Source organism: Myotis davidii, unplaced genomic scaffold (genome assembly GCF_000327345.1).
Source record: "Myotis davidii unplaced genomic scaffold, ASM32734v1 scaffold112, whole genome shotgun sequence".
In the NCBI taxonomy this organism is placed as follows: Eukaryota; Metazoa; Chordata; class Mammalia; order Chiroptera; family Vespertilionidae; genus Myotis; species Myotis davidii.
The window spans coordinates 1,106,508-1,124,837 of NW_006284838.1; the positions used below are offsets into that span (position 1 = coordinate 1,106,508).

Genomic DNA, 18,330 nt, shown 5'->3' on the forward strand with positions numbered 1-18,330 from the left:
TCGAATATAAGGTAAAACCCAGAGCCCCGTACACTGTGACCTAGAGGTGTGTACAGACCACTGTGCCGTGCCTGCTTCCTGCACACTGCCCGTGCGGCCATCACTCATTGAACTCAATCATTGTTAGTGTCAACATCATGGCCACTTCCATTTTCTGTGATATTTCCTGACTAAGGAAATAAGCAAAGGTCTGGGGGAGCCGAACAGCCTCATTCTATCTGCTTGCATGAGCCTCTCTCCGCATGTTTTCTAGGGGCACCGTTGGCTGCCCTCCCAGAGAGCCTTGCTTCCTGGGGAACAATCTAGCTCCGGGCAAGGATTTAAGTAAGTGAGGCTCTGGTTTTTGTTCTGATCTCGGAAAACACCCCGCCAATCAAGAAGGAGCAACTCCTCTATAACACCACTGTGTCAAAGTCCCTGTGTATGATTTCACACCAGGATTTGTGTCTGAGGGCAGTTTTTTCAAAGGAAACATTCTTCTGAGAAGTCGAGAAGTCCTTTGCCAACATGAGGGATGCTCGATTGTTTTCTAAGGTGGTTCTTTAGTTCCCAAAGGCAGGTCATCACACCTCTTGAGATGGTAAAAGCCTCCTTCAGATAATTAAATAAGCCACTGGAAGTGTCAAAATGCCCCAAAGTCCTAATTAGCTCATTACACATCAACATTAATTAATGATTTTGAAGGTTACCATCCCACTGCAGGGCCACCAGAACACCAATCTGCTGTTGGCTCCCAACTAGTGCACTAGAAGATCTAGTTGCTCGCCTTTCTTTCATTTAAAAAAGTTCTATAAATGACAACCAGCGAAATCTCTGGAACTGGTCATCTGTGTGGGCCCCAGCAGATAAAACAGTGAGGCGGGTAGCGAACATAGGACAATGTTGACTGACACCTTTGAACGGAGCACAGAACCAATCAAAAGCACCTCAGGGAAGAGTTAAGGTGATCAGAAAGATTACTCTAAAATAAGATGTAGGTCTAAAAGGACTTACTACATTGCTTATTTTGTTTTGATACAATTACACCTTCCAAACACCATATTGCAGGATTAACTATAACTGTTAAACTAACAGTTATCATTTATTAATTCCCTACTACATGCCACACACACACAGACACACAAAAAGTCCTCTAATCCCAAACACTCTGAAAAACAGGCAACATCACACAGCCAGCAGGGCCAACAATGGGTTGCAAACATAACTGTGATGGTCTGAAGACCTGTCTTCATCAAGCCATGCCGTCACCACTCAGGTCTGCGAGAGCTACTGGTTCGAGCTCCATGTAAATTTTTACATGGTGAACATATTTCTTAGTTCTTTTGTGCTTTTTGTAAATATAGTCAAGGTTCATACAATACCTTGAGGAACTCAGGCCTCCCTCTTCACCGACCAGAAGGAGCAGCCAAAAACAGAGATGAGTCCTCACAACACTCGAACACCAGGGCAAGGGTTTTGTAGGAGTAGAGATGGGGGCGGAAGTAGCACGTCAGAGTACAAGGCTGCTGTGCACAGGGGAACACGGGGTGAGAGAACGCCAAAGGGATCAATCGCTGCATTTGTGTCGGGTTCTTCTCCTTCCCATCCCTTCAACAGGCAACGTTTAAGTACCTCCCAGGCAGAGAGCATCCTGGCTAAGCAGATGGGACGTATCAGGCTTTAAGAAGTGTTGGGATGAGAACTTGAGTTTTATATTCTTGCACCTCCCTTATTTGGGGAGTAAGATTATTGAAGAACAGAAGGCAAATGCAGGTAAAGGTGGCAAAGTATATCAAGTAGGAATGCATCTGGATGCAAGTCACAGAAACTCTGACTCTAACTCAGGGTCTGTTTTGACTCCTGTGGCCAGAAGTCTGGTAGGTGGGCAGAAACCCAGAGAAGCCTGGGCATGACACCGTCTTTCTTCATGTTCACTAGATGCCCCCTGCATAACCGCAATTCTAGACCCAGCACCGGTGTTTAAGGCAAGAAGATAAACAATGGGGAAGAGGCAGTGAAACAGAATTCCACTTACTAAACACCATCCTATGACAAACCCCATTAAAATGAAAGTTGGGAACAACCTTCCCAGCTGTTTTCATAGAAGCCAGCCAGAGAGAGGGAGGTTGAGCGTGGATACTGGATGGGACCGAATCCAGGACTCACTGCTTCCATGAGCATTCTCCCAGAGCTTGGATTCTGAGCCAAGTCTCCAACCAACTTGCTGTCCTTCCTTCCTGGCCCCTACCTCCTGACTGTGCCTCTCCCCTCCCCTTGTCCACACCCCCACTCTGGAAGCTCCCTGCAGCCTCGGTGTGAGTGGGCACAGCTGCCCGATTGGAGGCTCCGTAGGTTTGCGTCTTTCCAAAATCTGCATGGGAGAGAGGCTGCGATGTACCACACCTACATTCACAGCAGCACCTCAGCTCCATCAGCTCAAGTTCTACCTGATGCCTGGATAGGAAGTTCATTTTGAATGTGAATTGTACCCACTAAAAAAATTAGCAAGAGAGTGACAATATCCAAGCAGCATTTAAATATGGTGATGTGGTTAATGCTTTCCTCATATCATTCTTTAATGCACAGGAAGAAAATTGTCTGCTATGACAGAAACATCATTTTGAAATTTGAGGAAGAGTTAATAATCTTTTAAATTCATCCTTTCAAACATCGTTAAAATTATTTCCCTGGAGAAGAAATACCTTGAAAACCATAATGCAAATAGCTCCCCATAAAGATGTGTGGGACCAGATGACCTCGCTAACCTCCAAAAGACTGGGGAAACAAAAGCCTATAATTTGAATCAAAGAATATTAATAAAAACTTAACTTTCAGCAGCACATCTTTTACTTTATACTTTGCTTAGCTTTCTAAAACATGTTTCTATTAGCATGCTGAATCCTGGCCCAGCAGGGTGTGGCTCAGAGGTTGAGCATTGACCCAGGAAACAAGAGGTCACAGGTTCCATCCCTGGTCAGGGCACATGACTGTGTTGCAGGCTTGATCCCCAGTGTGGGGCATGCAGGAGGCAGCCCATCAATGATTCTCTCTCATCATTGATATTTCTATCTCTTTCTCCTTCTCCCTTTCTCTCTGAAATCAATAAAAATATAAAAAGTAAGTAAATAAATGAATAAGTAAATAAAACGCTGAACCCTGAATAAGTAGATAGCAGTTAGGTGACTTCAGCTGCTTATATTAGGTCTCCCAGGACCGTACCACTGAGCAGCCACAAAGGACACTCAGAAAGCTGAGGTGATACCTATAAATATATCTTGTATTGTTCACTTATTCTTGTGAAAACCAACTGATTTAAAACCATGAACTGCTCAGTGAATAAACAGAAATATCCTGAAACAGGAGATTGATACTTGGGTATTTACCTGAAGAAACATTTTGACATTAAAACAAACTAACTAACTAACTAAAAATGAAGAGCCTCAGACTGATACAGGTGATTTCCAACATTTTACCTGAAAGTATGGTAGCAGCTCTTTTGCCTAGAAGCAGATTGGAAAAATGCATGCTTACTGTATTCTATTTTTTGCTGTTAAAACCTTAAAATCATTATGAAAACAATGACTAATAGTACCTGACCAAGCTTGTAAAAACTGTTCTTAGGCCTTTCTCTTTTCAGAAACATGATACTGGAGACTGGTTAGTCCTTTTTCTATTAATACCTTACGCCTCTTCCAAAATGGATATGTTGTTGTTGTTGCTTTTGGAGAGACCAAGAACCAAAACAAACCCCAACACAATACATAAAAATTCTGTGTTCCAACTAATAATAAATAATAAATTTTGAGTAAAAATATAAAATTCACTTAATAATTAGAGCATAAAAATATGTCAAACACAGGCAATACTATCACTGTGATTAAGCTTTAAATTTGGCTCTGACTCTCTAAGCAACCAAGCAAAACCTGCAATATGATCAGTTAAGAAGTATTAGGAAAAAAATCAAGAGTAATGTTTTTCCGCCAAAACCGGTTTGGCTCAGTGGATAGAGCGTCGGCCTGCGGACTGAAGGGTCCCGGGTTCGATTCCGGTCAAGGGCATGTACCTGGGTTGCGGGTGCATCCCTAGTAGGAGATGTGCAGGAGGCAGCTGATGGATGTTCCTCTCTCATCGATGTTTCTAGCTCTCTATCTCTCTCCCTTCCTCTCTGTAAAAAAACCAAAAAAATATATTTTATAAAAAAAGAGTAATGTTTTTCCAGCACTTAATTTTTTTATCTTTTTTAATATATTTTATTTTATTTTTTATTTTCTAACATATTTTTATTAATTTCAGAGAGGGATAGAGAGACAGAAACGTCAATGATGTGAGAGAATCATTGACTGGCCCAGAAATCAGGATTTTAAAAAGATTCCCAGGTGATTCTAATGTGCAGCCAAGGTTGAGAACCACTGTTTTAATGGCTTTGTAATGACAGCTCAATAAAGATGATTTTATAAGGGGATATACCAATGTGGTTCAAATAAGTAAACTGTGGTAACCCAACAGATTGGTAACCTTTCTTTATAACAGAGACCTTAATATAGTTACCTAGGAGGGTTTTTCATTTGCTTTAGGAAGAAATCTACAAACACCTGGTCCATTAAACACTTTCATAGAAGGACCATAAATGGGGTTAAAATACCTTTCTCTTCTTGTAAAGACTTGATCATATCCTGGACACATGGTAGGATGGGGACCACAGAAATTTTCTCCCCACTGTGTTTATCTGTGTGTGTGTGTCCATGTGTGTGTGTGTCCGTGTGTCTGTGTGTGTGCGTGTGTGTGTGCAGCCAACCATAGGGAGGGATAGAGGGATCTTTCTATGATGGAATGAGCTTGCAGTCAAAGCAGGGAGGAAAGACTTGGAAGCTTCCATATGATCCAAATCAACTCACCTGTCAAAAAGGAAAATTATCTCAAATAACAAAGTAGATAGAATAAATAAACCCCAGGAATAAGATATTAAAAATTAATTAGAAGTTGCCAATATGTGCATTAAACAATGTCTGATCATCCTAGAAATCTAAGAAATACAAATTCAAACAAAAACAAAACACAATTTTTCTCCCATTGATTTATCAAGACTTAAAACCGTAATTTCAGTGTAGCTGAGGTTCCAGGGGACAGGCAGGCTCAGACTATGCTAATGGAAGCATGAGCTGAAAATTCAAGCTTTCTGCAAGTAAATATCATAATAAATATGAAAAGTCTTTAAATATGCATGTCCTCCATTTCTACTAAGAAATGACTCTAAATGAATTATCACAGGAATATAACCATAAGAATATATATAAGAATAACTGCTCTAAATTACCCATATATCCCAAATTAGCACACTAGTTAAAAGTTTTCAAAGTACAACATATACCCAAATTCATTATTACTGTCAAATATATGGACATTGAAAAAAATCAGAGAGATTTAAGTAATTTTCACATTTTGTGTATGACAATCTGCATTTCTACCTTTGATAATAAACAAGTTTCATTCCTTCTAATATCAAAAGGTTCTTCAACTTAACTTTAAAAGCTAAACAATGGGGTAAAGTTAGAAACAGGTGTTCCAGTATTAATTTTAAAAATAAGGATTTTAAAAATCCAGTAAAGGTGTTTGCAATGGCATCATAAAAACCACTGGGACTAAACATCTAAACATGATTGACTTTTAGGCATATCTGACCATTTTCAAGGAATGCTGGAAATTTGCTTGCAAAATATCATTGCTGATCCGTGTAAATCACAACATATCCATTTGCTTCCCTCAGAGCTGAACAGATTGAAAGATGTTATGCTCCAGCCTCAGGTTGCTGGAGGAAGCTCCAAAGGACAGTAATTACAACTTCACCTCTGAACTAAAGGAAGGACTGGAATGAGGAAGACTGTTTCATCTGCTAGGCTTTCGGGAGACTGTGCCCCTGAAGATGGCTGAGTAGCTGGATTTAATGTGAGAAGGGACATCCAGATCTTCCACCTTTGAATCCTTCCCTCATTGTTCAGATGAAAACCTCAGTCAAGGCAGGGAAAGTGACCGAGTTACGGAGGAGTCACGGTCAGAGCTGGGACTGAGCCCAGTCCCTGCAGGGCACACACTTGGATTCTGCTTTATTGCCTGGGTGAATCCTCTTGTCTTATATAGAATTCTTATAACAACAGTTCCATAAGCATCATCTAAGGCAGCACTTCCCAAGCAAATATTAATAATGAGAGCACCTACTTAATTTAAAAATTTCTGGCAGCCTTGTCAAAGAAGGCAAAAGACAGAGGTGAAATTAATTTTAATAATATATTTTACTTTACACAATATATAAAAGTATTATCATTTAAACCTGAATTCAATATAAAAATGAAATGAAACTTTACATTCCGTGTGTTGTTGTGTTTTGTGTGTGTGTGTGTGTGTGTGTGTGTGTGTGTGTTTGTTTTTGTTTTTGTTTTCTTGGTGCCAAATGTTTGAATGTCAATGTGGCTTTTATGCTTATAGTGCTTCTCAGCATGGGATAGTAAAATTTAAGTGCTCAGTTGATTTTATGATTTTCCTCCCTAAAAGGCAGCATCCATTGATACTTTAGGTCTCAACCTAAAGACAGATACCTTCATAAGGAAATCCATTGAAGAAGCCACACCAATAATGAGGAAACACCACAAATACTGCGGTGAGCTGTGACGTAGGCAGTGCCTTTCTTGCATTGGCTGACAGCTTTCAGAATGAAAATATTCCCTCACCATGAAATACGGCTGATTCAATGAGGAAGTACTAACATTTCTATCTAGCAGCCGTGGGCAAACTACGGCCCGCGGGCCGGATCCGGCCCGTTTGAAATGAATAAAACTATTGAAAAAAAAGACCGTACCCTTTTATGTAATGATGTTTGCTTTGAATTTATATTAGTTCACACAAACACTCCATACATGCTTTTGTTCCGGCCCTCCCGTCCAGTTTAAGAACCCACTGTGGCCCTTGAGTCAAAAAGTTTGCCCACCCCTGCCTTATCTTAATCCTACAGGCCTTCTCCCCATTTAGATCCCCAGGTGCCTTCTGCAGGATAAGGCTGTCCCCTCCTCCTCAATTAGTGAGACTTTCATTCAGTTTCTTGTGTTAATTAGCCCTTGATCTCCAACCTCCCCACACAGAGTACAGTCACCTTGATAAACCTGGACCACAATCTGCTTGTCTAAATCTCCAAACACTGGAAGGCAGCACAGCACAGTCACAGTGTAAGTGCTGAGAACACGTCTTACCAGATGGCTAAATACAGGGTGTCCCAAAAAATGCACACACCACTGTAGCAGCTGATAACTCAGTTTTGAAAACGAAATGTTTTTTTAATACACACTGCCTTTCTAATTATTCAAAATGATGGATATTCAGAAGGTCATGCTCTCTTTCAGAAAATACTATAATTAAAGTGAGAAGGAAAAAAACAAAACAAAACAAAAAATAAAAAACACCTCATGCAAACATTGCAGCTTTTTAGCTAGACTCAAAAGACAAAAATTTGGAAAAAAAGCCACAGGTCAGGAATCACATTTGCCAACCAAGCATTATCTAAAATTATTACTTCAAATCAGAAAGACTTAATCCTAAGTCAAAGGAAGTGTGTGTGTGTGTGTGTGTGTGTGTGTGCATGCATGTCCCAACAGCTTGTTAGAGTTTCAGTAAACAACCCCATCAGGCTGATATAAAATTATCTTCTTGTTTTCCTGATTCAACAACAAATTATTGCTTCAATGCTTGGTAATCAGAGTAGCAAAACTCCTGAGGATTCAATAAACAAATTAGAGATTCTTTATTATCCCTGAACAAAGTTAAATTTGGCTTCAGAAAATGTTTTAGAAGGTGGGACTATTCAGGTGCATTCTGATTGATGTTCTGCTAGGGCAGTGCTATAAACTACAAAGCTAATTCCTGCTTAAATATGTCTGCCTAATTTCCGTTCATTGCTAAGATACTAGATAGCCTGTAAGCAAATTTCTCTACTTTATTCTTCCAGGAAAATTTACTTTATTTCTGAGGCCGGGGGTGGAGGGATTCCATTTTAACTTTTAATATTTAGGCTTATTTAGGCTTTCTTTTTGCCCTCGGTACCATCTCTGGCAACTGACTTAATTCCCAGACCGAGTTTAGGAGTATATGGCAAAAGCATCTAGAAAATCAATAGAGTCCCCATGTTACTCAGTCCCAGGCAGCCTTGCTCCGCATGCTGTGAGAGCTCACCAGCACGTGGTTCCACTTGCTGCACTTCTCAATGAATTGGAAATGCCTGACCCAAGGTCAGGTGGGAGTGTGTACATGTAAAGGATGTTTCACCACAGAGCTCCAAGCCCCCGCTGCAGTGAGTCACGAAGGCCATTTCCAAGGCACCGGTCTGTGTCCTGCAATCCAGGGCTGACTATCTTGTAGGAATGGCACACGTTTCTGCTTCCTTAAGGCGATCAAAGAAAAGCCACTGGTGCTTCTTCAGCAGCCTTGTCATGCTCCTCTCCAACAAAGACACAGGGACCCTGCCTCACCCCCGGCAGAGCTGGCAGTGTGTCAAAAGCTCTGAGAAACTAATGCCAGTCTACTGTTTTAGAAAATCCGTTAAGTACTGAAGTCACTTTTACAATAAGGATATTAAATGATCTATGAAATCATGGGAAGATGGATCATTCCTTAGAGCAGGATGACACAATTAACGCTGAGCAGCAGCATGGCCCTGCGGTGTGCATGAAACCGATGGCCAAAGACCCAGGTGGTCACGTGATTCCTGGGATCTTGGGCAGGTCAGTTAACTTGAAGACGATGGGTCCTGACCAGTTTAGGATTATAGACGTCTTTGAAAATCTGATAAAAATCCCTTCTTGGAAATTTTACTGGGATCACAGAACCTCCTTATCCCCAAATCCCTGCCAGGACCCAAGTCAAGAATTCCTATTATGGATACCTGAACTCGGGGGCTTATCCCTAGAATCTATGCTCTGTGAGAGCGGGGTATGTCTCCAGAGCCCGGACAGTTCCTGGTCCCAGTGGGTACTCAAAAGGGATTTGATGGATATCACTAAATAAAAGTATCATGTATCTTTTCAAATATTAAAGACAGTTTATATAAAGGAGACTTGCAATTTATAAAATATTCTACAAATATGTTATTATTTTGTTAAAGTAATTGCAAGCAACATCTTATGCTGTTTTCTAACTGATAGTTTCAGCAACACATATAATCAAAATTTACAGTTTTCCAGAAGGTAAAACTTTTTTCTACAAATCTGAAATTTTTAAAAATTTGTAATTGTGCTTCAACAAAATTCTTCCTTTGAAAATCTGTATAAATATTAATAAATTAATAAACATGAAAGTGCCCCTCAAGAAATCCTAGTCTCCATCTTTTATGTCCTACCTGATTCTAACGATATCACTTTTGTCAAAATTGGACACTTGTCAAAATTTCAAAGTTGAACATATAATTCATCCTCTCATATAAGACTATTCAGTCAACACTCAATTGCTTGCACGTTCGAAAAATCTCCCACCCGAGTTCCCCACCTTTTATTTCCCATGGCGATGCCTCACCCTGACCCTCATTACCTTTCACTTGAAAACGTCCAAGTGTTTCTCCCAGCCATCAGGATAGATACTATCAAAAACAAAACTAACCAGTGTTCACAAAGATGCGGAACCCTTGTGCACGGCTGGTGAGAATGCCAACTGCTCTAGCTACTGGAGAAATGGCGTGGCAGTTCCTCAAAGTTTAAAAATAGAATTACCATGTGATTTAGCAATCCCACTTCTGGAATCCCAAACAAATTGAAAGCAAAATCTTGAAGAGGTACTTGTACACCCATGTGCATAGCAGCATTGTTCACAAGAGCTAAAACATGAAAGCAACCAAGTGTTCATCAACAGATGAATAGAAAAGCAAAATGTGGTCTAAACACACAGTGAAATATTCTTCAGCCTAAAAAAGTTGGAAATTCTGACACAAGCTGCAACATGGATGAAAGTTGAGGACATGCTTTATGAAATAAGTAAGTCAGGAACAGACAAGTACTGTACAACCCCACTCCCATTAGGTGCTTAGAGTAGTCAATATCATAAAGACAGAAGCTAGAAAGGTGACTTTTAGGGGTGAGGGTAGGGGCGGGTGGTTATAGTTTAACTGGAATAGAGCTTCAGTTTTACAAGATAAAAGTTATCTAGATGGCTGCACAGTGTTATGCATGTGTTTAATGCCACTAAACTGTACTCTTAAAAGTGTTTAAGTCGTAGCCACTTTGGCACAGTGAAGGGTCACAGGTTTGAATCCGGTCAAGGGCATGTACCTGGGTTGCAGGGTTGATCCCAGCCCTGGTCAGGGCATGTACAGGTGACACACAATCAACATGACTCTCTCACATCGATGTTTCGCTCTCTCTCTCCCCCACCCCTCCCTTCTGTTCTCTCTAAAAATCAATGGAAAAAAAATGTCCTCAGGTGGGGATTAACAAAAAAATGTGATGAAGATAGCACATTTTATATAATGTGTATTTTATCATAGTAAAAGAAAAAACTACATGAATAGATACTTCATTAAATATATGATTTGCAAATAACTACAGGAAAAAAGATGCTAAGTATCAAAAACTAAATAAACTATGAAAGTGTCCTCAACTTTTCTCCCTCCAATCCATCCTTGACACCATTTCCAATCATCTTTCTAAAACACAGGTTTGATTATATGACTCTCCTACTAAAAAATTAAGATTTGCTCTGTGTCTACATTTTGAGGAAAACTGAAATATGGCAAATGATGTCTTTATTCTTCTGGCCTTAACTCACTTCCCTGGCATCTCCCATCCTACACTCCCCATTCAATTCACTGATAAAGCACTGCAGTTCATAAAATAACATTATTTACTCAGTATCATATAGCTGATAAAGAGTGAAGACAAAAGTTTTTCCCTGGCTTTTTTTTCACACAGTAATATTCTCAAATCTATATTGAACTCTCAATAATCAATTCACAGAGATCTTCCCTGAGAAAATCTAGGAAAGTCTGTTAAGCGAAATGACATGTTTCAAAGTAGTGCCTTCAAAATCTTGTGACAGATTAATCTGGTGCTGCATTAATCAACTGTCATACTCTCTTTTCCACAGAACCCAAGTGAGAAATGTCACCTGTTCCTCCTTCACGTTTTAAGGCAATGCTGACTACTGCGCTGTTGCCCCCACCCGGAAGGGAGTGTCTCAAACCATATGATGATTCCAATGCAGACTCTAGAGAGAAACTTCACACACCATACTGAGAAATATGCTTGGCTTAAAGAAAACAGATCAATTCCTACATTTCCTATTTGTGGACTAGGGATCTCTAAAAGCTTGCAAGAGAATCCATTCTCTTCATTTACACAGAACGCACACTGCCCTTTTCTCCCACTCTTCATCTCTGCTCCTCACTCATGGGTCTGGATATTCTACCTTCTAGAATCTCTCCAGTCTCTTCCTCTCTTCTCCCTCTCACCAGCTATATTTAAGCTCCTCTTCTCCTCTGCATACATCTCTGGTTTCACACTGCTGTCCAGGACTGAGACCTCCTCCCAGAACTTACAACCTTCATGCTCCTTCTGTCAGGTTGTAGATCAGCTCCACCCACCTGTTATATGTCATCCTCAATACTTATCAACATTAGGCTAATTCTTCTAGCCCAGTCCAGATCTTTCTTGCTTGCATTATGATCCTAGGCAAGACACTTAATTCTCTGCGGTTCATAGGACTTATGTGAGAATTACATGAGATAATACATGAAAAGTTACATAGAATAATGTTTGGCCCCTGGGAGCTCAATAAATACTACTATTATGTTTAGCAATTCTATCATGCTTTGTTTCTTTTAAAGAGGCACTTTCAACAACTGCAGAAAGAACAGAGATGTTTCACACACACACACACAACACACACACACACACACACACACACACACCCCTCACACACCAGCTCTGAAGAAAACGCAATGGGGAAAGAACAGTTTCTTCAGTGAGTGGTGATGGGGAAACTAGACAGCGACATGAAAGAAAATGAAACTGACATTGGTCTTGAAAATGATTCTTCAGGTTTGACAGCAATATCAAAGGCAACAAAAGAAAAAATAAATAAGTAGGCCTACATCAAACTAAAACTTCTTCACAGCAAAGAAAATCATCAACAAAATGAAAAGGCAACCTACCAAATGAGAGAAAATATGTGCAAATCACACACTTAATAAGGATTTAATATCCAAATAATATAAAGAGCTCATACAATTCAACAACAAAGAAACAAACAATTTGATTTAAAAATAGGCAGAGGATCTGAATACAGTTTTCCAAAGAAGACATACAGACGGCCAACGGGTACATGAAAAGACCCTCAACATCACTAACCATCAGGGAAACGCAATTAAAAACCACACTGAGATATCACTTCAACACAACAACGAGTAACAAGTGTTGGCACATGGGGAGGAGAAGAGGAAACTACACCTGTGTCTGCCCCACCAGGGGCTCCTCAAACGGAGCATGCAAGTGTGGCATTCAGTGGGCACGTGCTGGCAGATCAGACAATGGGGGGCAAAGAGCGCCTCTGACTGGGATGGTTGACAAAAGGACACCTGAGAAATATGAAAAAGAAGCTAAAGAGAAAAACAGAAACTTGGAAATTGTCTTGGGACTTAGACACAAACTGGGAAGAACAAATAAGAGTAAAACAGGAGAAGTGGGCTGTGACCATTTTGAAACAGAAAAGCATTTCACAATTCCAGATGCCCCAGCCACAGGAGCTTTGTCTCAAATATGAGGGTGGTGCTCCTGAGCCTGAGCTGGCTGTACTCGTTATCTCTGCCAGGAAAGGGATTCTGAACCTGGACTTGAAAAAGGAGCGCAGACAACAGAACACACGATGCTGGCAAAGACAGCAGGTGTAAAACACTTAATTGTGCTGACTAATGAGATGGGTGATCCAACAGTGAGTTGGAGCAATGGGAGATATGAAGATGAAAAAAATTGGCTTCAATCCCGAAATGAACATTCCCTTTATGCCTTGCTCAGGAGTGACTTGAGCAAATCTTAAACAGCAATCAGACGTCTGTCCTCGGTACATTGGATTACCATTTATTCCATATCTGGATAATTTGCCAAACTTCAATAGATCAGTTGATGGACCAACCGGGCTACCAACTGTGGATCAATACAGGACACAGGCACTGTGGTCCCGGGAGAGCTGGAGTCGGGATGGATCCACAAAGGCCAGCAGCTTGTGATGATGCCAAACAATCACAGATGGGATCCTTTCTGGACAGCAGGACCCATCTGCCTTGAGACCTTTAAAGACATCCCTCAGATGGGTCGATTTCCCTAAGAGATGAGGTAAGGCCTCTGCAATTGGGAAAGTTCTGAAACTGGTGCCAGGGCTTTCTAGGTGACTCTGCACAATACTGTGAGGAAGAATGACTGCAGACGCCTCTTTCATACCAGCTTCTCTACTGCCTGCCCATTGACAAACCTCTCTCCGTATCTGGCCAATTCCACATTTCGTCAGCTTTCTATATTGAGAGCTCTGCTGTGCCACTGTTGAATTTTCCCCCAGATTTTTTCCTTCCCTCACAAACTGTTTTCTAGACCAGAGTTTGGTGATAGCTTTGTAAGTGATGTGGACATAATCGCCTATGATACTAAGAGCCTACATTTAAAACATTTTTTTTTCATTTATCCCTCAGGCACAGGTAGACTTTTTAACCCCCAGGCAGATCACTGAGTGTGTGATTGTGTGTACACGTGTTACAAAGACAGCCGCTATGTTAATAAAATACTCAATTTGAAAAAACCAAGTGGCACGGCAGCGTGGTTCCCAGTACACATTTCAGTTAGACTCCTGGGTTTAGATACTCTGTCTCCCCAATACCACGCCTATTTATGACGCTGGCCAGTCTTAACTGCCCCAAGACTCAGGTTCCTCATCTGTAAAACGGAGTAAACTAGTCTATTATTATTATATATCACTTGATGGTTATTATATCACTTGATGGTTAAATCTTACGTAAAGTGTATGGAAACCCCCTCACCACGTGCCTGGAAGAACCTTAGGGAAACATCTCGCAGTTAACGATTCATGGACGCCCAGTGATGGAGCCACCCTACCCCTCAGACCTCACCTGGCTGAGCCCTGTTGTCTGTACTTCCCCATGTCAGAGAGAAAACAAACAAGCATAGCTTCTCCTTCTCTTGTTGATCAATGAAAAACCTCCCAAAACAGGGCAGCTCATAGCAACTGCTGGTATGACTGGGTCAGAATTCAGATTCTTGCTGTGCTTCTATTCTGCCCTGTGTCTCAGGGCCTCCCTGGTAAATGGGTTGTCATTGGTCCTCCACCAAGCAAATGTTCAAAAGAGGCCTCGGTGGGCTGAACAGTCGGACCCAGCGCTTTATCACTCCCCTTCATCAATGCACAATACTGTCCCCTAGAAAGATGGAGCTCCCCTTTCCAAATTCCCAATAAGACCCTATTAGGAGAACAAGCATTTTCTTGTGAACTGCTGCACACTGGCCAACTGGACCAGCTTCCCTCAGTGTGATGAGCCTCTACCATGCCCAGAAGGGGCCGTCCCACCTGCCAGGGCCTGAGTGAAGATGGGCTTTGGTGGAAGATGCCCCAAATGAAGAGATGTCAGAACAGGACCCAAATCTCTGCACACAGAGCCTTCCAGCCCACTCGGCCTCTGTTCACACACCAAACACATGTGTCTGGTAAAATGCTTGACTTCCTGAAGTCCCTAAAGACCCGAAGAACCCTGCATCTGATTTCGAGGGGAAATAAAAAGACAGAGCCTCGTCTTCCATCTCAGGTGCAGAAGACAGCGCAGGTGCACCTCGGGTGATGGACAACCCCAGCTTGTGCAGGCTTGTCATTCCGAGGTTTCTTATTTCTAGAATCAATACATCTCACTTTACATCTCAGAAATTTCTACATGACTGTTCCTCATATGAATAAATGGATATTAATATTTTATTACTTCCTTCTATTCAAGTATCATTGATGAATAAAGGCAACATAGTAATATGGTTTTTAGAGAAAATGCATAGTTGATACATCTGGGAGTGGCAGCACATCCAACCTAAACCAGTAAATTCCCAAATCAACTTCATACTTGAACCTGAAAAAGCAAACTGAGGCTGCAGCATTGCATTGTGTGGGGCTGACAGCACAGAGCTTCCCATGGGCTTCTCTTCGTCAGGAGACAGGGCGAGGCAAGCACGTGCTTTACATTGAAAACTGCTTGAGAGGTTGCCTTAAAGCCATCAACTTGCCAAAAAGCTCACACAGCCAATACTGCCTTGAATTATTCTTGGCGATGTTAGTGTGTCCGATTATTTTTTAAATCATGAATGTTTTTTGTGATTTATTAAATTTTGTTGTTTATGATTGCAGAGGGAAAACGGAAATCAAAATAAAGAGACGACCAGAGACGGATCCAGAACAAGGATGATGGGACACTGGGTGGCAGGACTGTGGATGAGGCAAAACACGAGCAGCCACCACCCTGAGTGGCTTTGTGCCGAGTGCCTTGGCCCTTGCCTTCGGTAGGTTTCATCCCCCTCACTGCCCAGGGAAAAACTCAGTGAGATATAAACTATCTTACAGATAGGGGTACTCAATAGGCATTTGTTTCCCGCAATGACTTTTATACTTTTGGATTAGTATGCTTATCTAACTTACACAGCAGTTAGCTTTTCATTGAACACTCTTTTTGGAACAACTCTGTTTACAACAGCTATCACGCTCTTTGGAGCACTTAGCCTGCCTCTCACTCTTGTCATCTAAGTAAAGTCAATGTCTTTTCCTGACCTTCCAAACTACATAGTAAAGATAAATTAATAATAATAGCACTAAACTAAGAAACATGTAAAAAATGTTACAGTAAAATAATATAATTTATTAAATGTCATAAAAGAAAACAAATAAATGAGAAATATATCATGTTAATATACCTGAAATCCAGAAAAGCCATACATAATCTATAAATTCAAAGCAATTTCAATCAAAATCCTATCAGTGTATCAGTGTTTTCATGCAATGTAAAACTTCAAGCTAAAATATATATGGCTGAGTTACAGGTCAATATCCATCAAGGTAATTTTAAAGTAAAAGAAGAAGAGGTGACATGTTTTAACTTTTATCAGGTATTACTATAAAACTATAGAGATTAAACAGTGTACACAGCTGAAAGGATAGACAAATAAAGCAAAGTGACAGAATACTGTAAATACCTTTAAAATAAATTCATGTTTCTCTGTGATTTCAAATATAATAGGCTATAAATTTGTGAGCAAAAGATAGACTATTCAAAGAATGGTGCAGGAATAACTGGCTATCCATATGGAGAGAGGGAAAAAATCAGATCTCTACTTCTCTCCAAACAATAAAAAATGAAATAAATTTATGTTAGATTAATAACTTAAATCAGATAAATAAATATATAAATTTTAAGAGTATAACATAGAGATATATTGATGAGATCAAGATAGAAACACAAAGGAAAACAATAAAAGAAAAAATAAACATTTCGGAACCCATTAATACTGAAAACTTTTATAAGATAAAACCAGTTACATGCAAAGAAAAAAAAAACTTACTTCTGGGGAAAATATGTTTGCAATCCATACAACTAATAAAAGGAATGTTATACAATGAACAAAAGAAACATGTACGAATTGATTTGCAAGAGAAGGCAAGTTTTTTAAAATGGGCTAATTATATGAACTGGCAATTGAAGTGAGAAGAAACTTCAATGGCCTATAAACATAAAAGTTGTCAATCAGTAACAATCTTATAATAGCCATCTGTCACAAAATGCTTATTTGATTGTAAAAAAAAATCAATATATCAGCTATAGATTATGGGGAAACAGGATCAAATGCATCATAGAGAGGAGTATAAACTGGAGATCTATTTAACTTTACACAGCTAAACACAGACACGGCTTGCAACTGAGTAATTTGATCTTTAGGTTTGTACCCTCGAAAGACTCTTACACCTTTTCATCAGGTGACATACATAAGGATGCTCATTACACTGAAGTATGACTCACTCTCCACATACTACACACATTTCCTTTTCATCACTCTCGAATGTTCTGAAGGCGCGTCTTATTCACCAGCGTAAAGGGAAAATGGACTGGATAAATGAGGGAACATGGATGGCAACTGTACTGACGTTACTGACTCTCTGTGTTTGCAGCAGGCAAGCAAAGGAACAACAGGTCGATGATGACTTTATTGAGAGAGTCCCCAGCGCTTGTTTTGGGAAATGTCATAGCTCATTAAGGTTGGAGAAAATCAGCTCTCTTCTTTCCCACGCACTGGTCAAGTTTTATCACGTCTCATTAAGAGGCTAAAACTTTCAAATGTTCATTGGGCTGTATAATTTCATGGGCTACATAAAAGCGATAATTTTTAAATGTTAATATATGTCATCTTTGGACTTTCTGAAGTTTTTAAATGTTTAATCTTAGTTCACAAAATGTCAGAACCTACGTTTGCAGAGAAGTGTAGCTTTTGGTCCTAACAAATGGACCACAGCAAATACTCACATCTACTGCATAGGGACAGCAGGTTCAGAAATCCTGTTACATAGCCTTTGTCATGGAAAACACACCAGCAAGATTTACAAAATTTCATTTCCACTTACTAGCTATTTTCATTCTTGACCTTGGGTAAGTCATTTCTTATCCCTACACCTCAGCTTTCTCACCTCTACCAGGCATTTCTGGTCTGACCCTTCCACACCTCAGAGTGTAGCAGCAGTCAGAAGACACCAAATGAGACAGCTACAGCTGCCATAACAAATACCACTGCCTGAGGGGCTTAAAAAAAAACAAACAGAAATTTATCTTCTTGAAATTCTGGAGGCTCGAAGTCCAAGATCAAGTGTGGGCAGGCTTGGTTTCTTCTGAGGACTCTCTCCTTGCCTTATAGATGGTCGCCTTCTTTCTGTATCTGCACGTGGTCTTCCCTCTGTGTGTGTGTCTATGTCCAAACGGTCTCATCTTTTAAATCCAAAAGTCATATTGGATAATGATTAATTTTAACTTTCTTACCTCTTTAGAAATTCCGTCTCCAAATTCAGTCACATATTGAAGTAATGGGAGTTATAGCAACTCCACGTATGAATCTGGGGGAAACAAGTCCCTAACACAGCGCCTTTGACAAATCATTGCTGCTGTTGACAAAGGCATAGTTCTCTCAACTCTAGGATACATACCTGCAAAACTATGGGACTGGTTTATTGATGCTCATGGTGAGAACTGCTTCTGAAGCCATAGGGTAAATGGATGAGAAAAGATAAAAGAATTGAGTGAAGAGTTAC

General features: G+C 40.3%; 1 protein-coding gene and 1 pseudogene across 1 annotated transcript in view; one reads left to right on the plus strand and one right to left on the minus strand.

Annotated features, from left to right (window-relative positions):
- The window catches only part of NRG3 (neuregulin 3), a 1,107,294-nt gene that overhangs the window by 963,426 nt on the left and 125,538 nt on the right, over positions 1 to 18,330 (minus strand). The gene's annotated exons all lie outside the window — the stretch shown is intronic.
- Positions 11,978 to 13,326, plus strand: LOC102775191 (annotated as a pseudogene).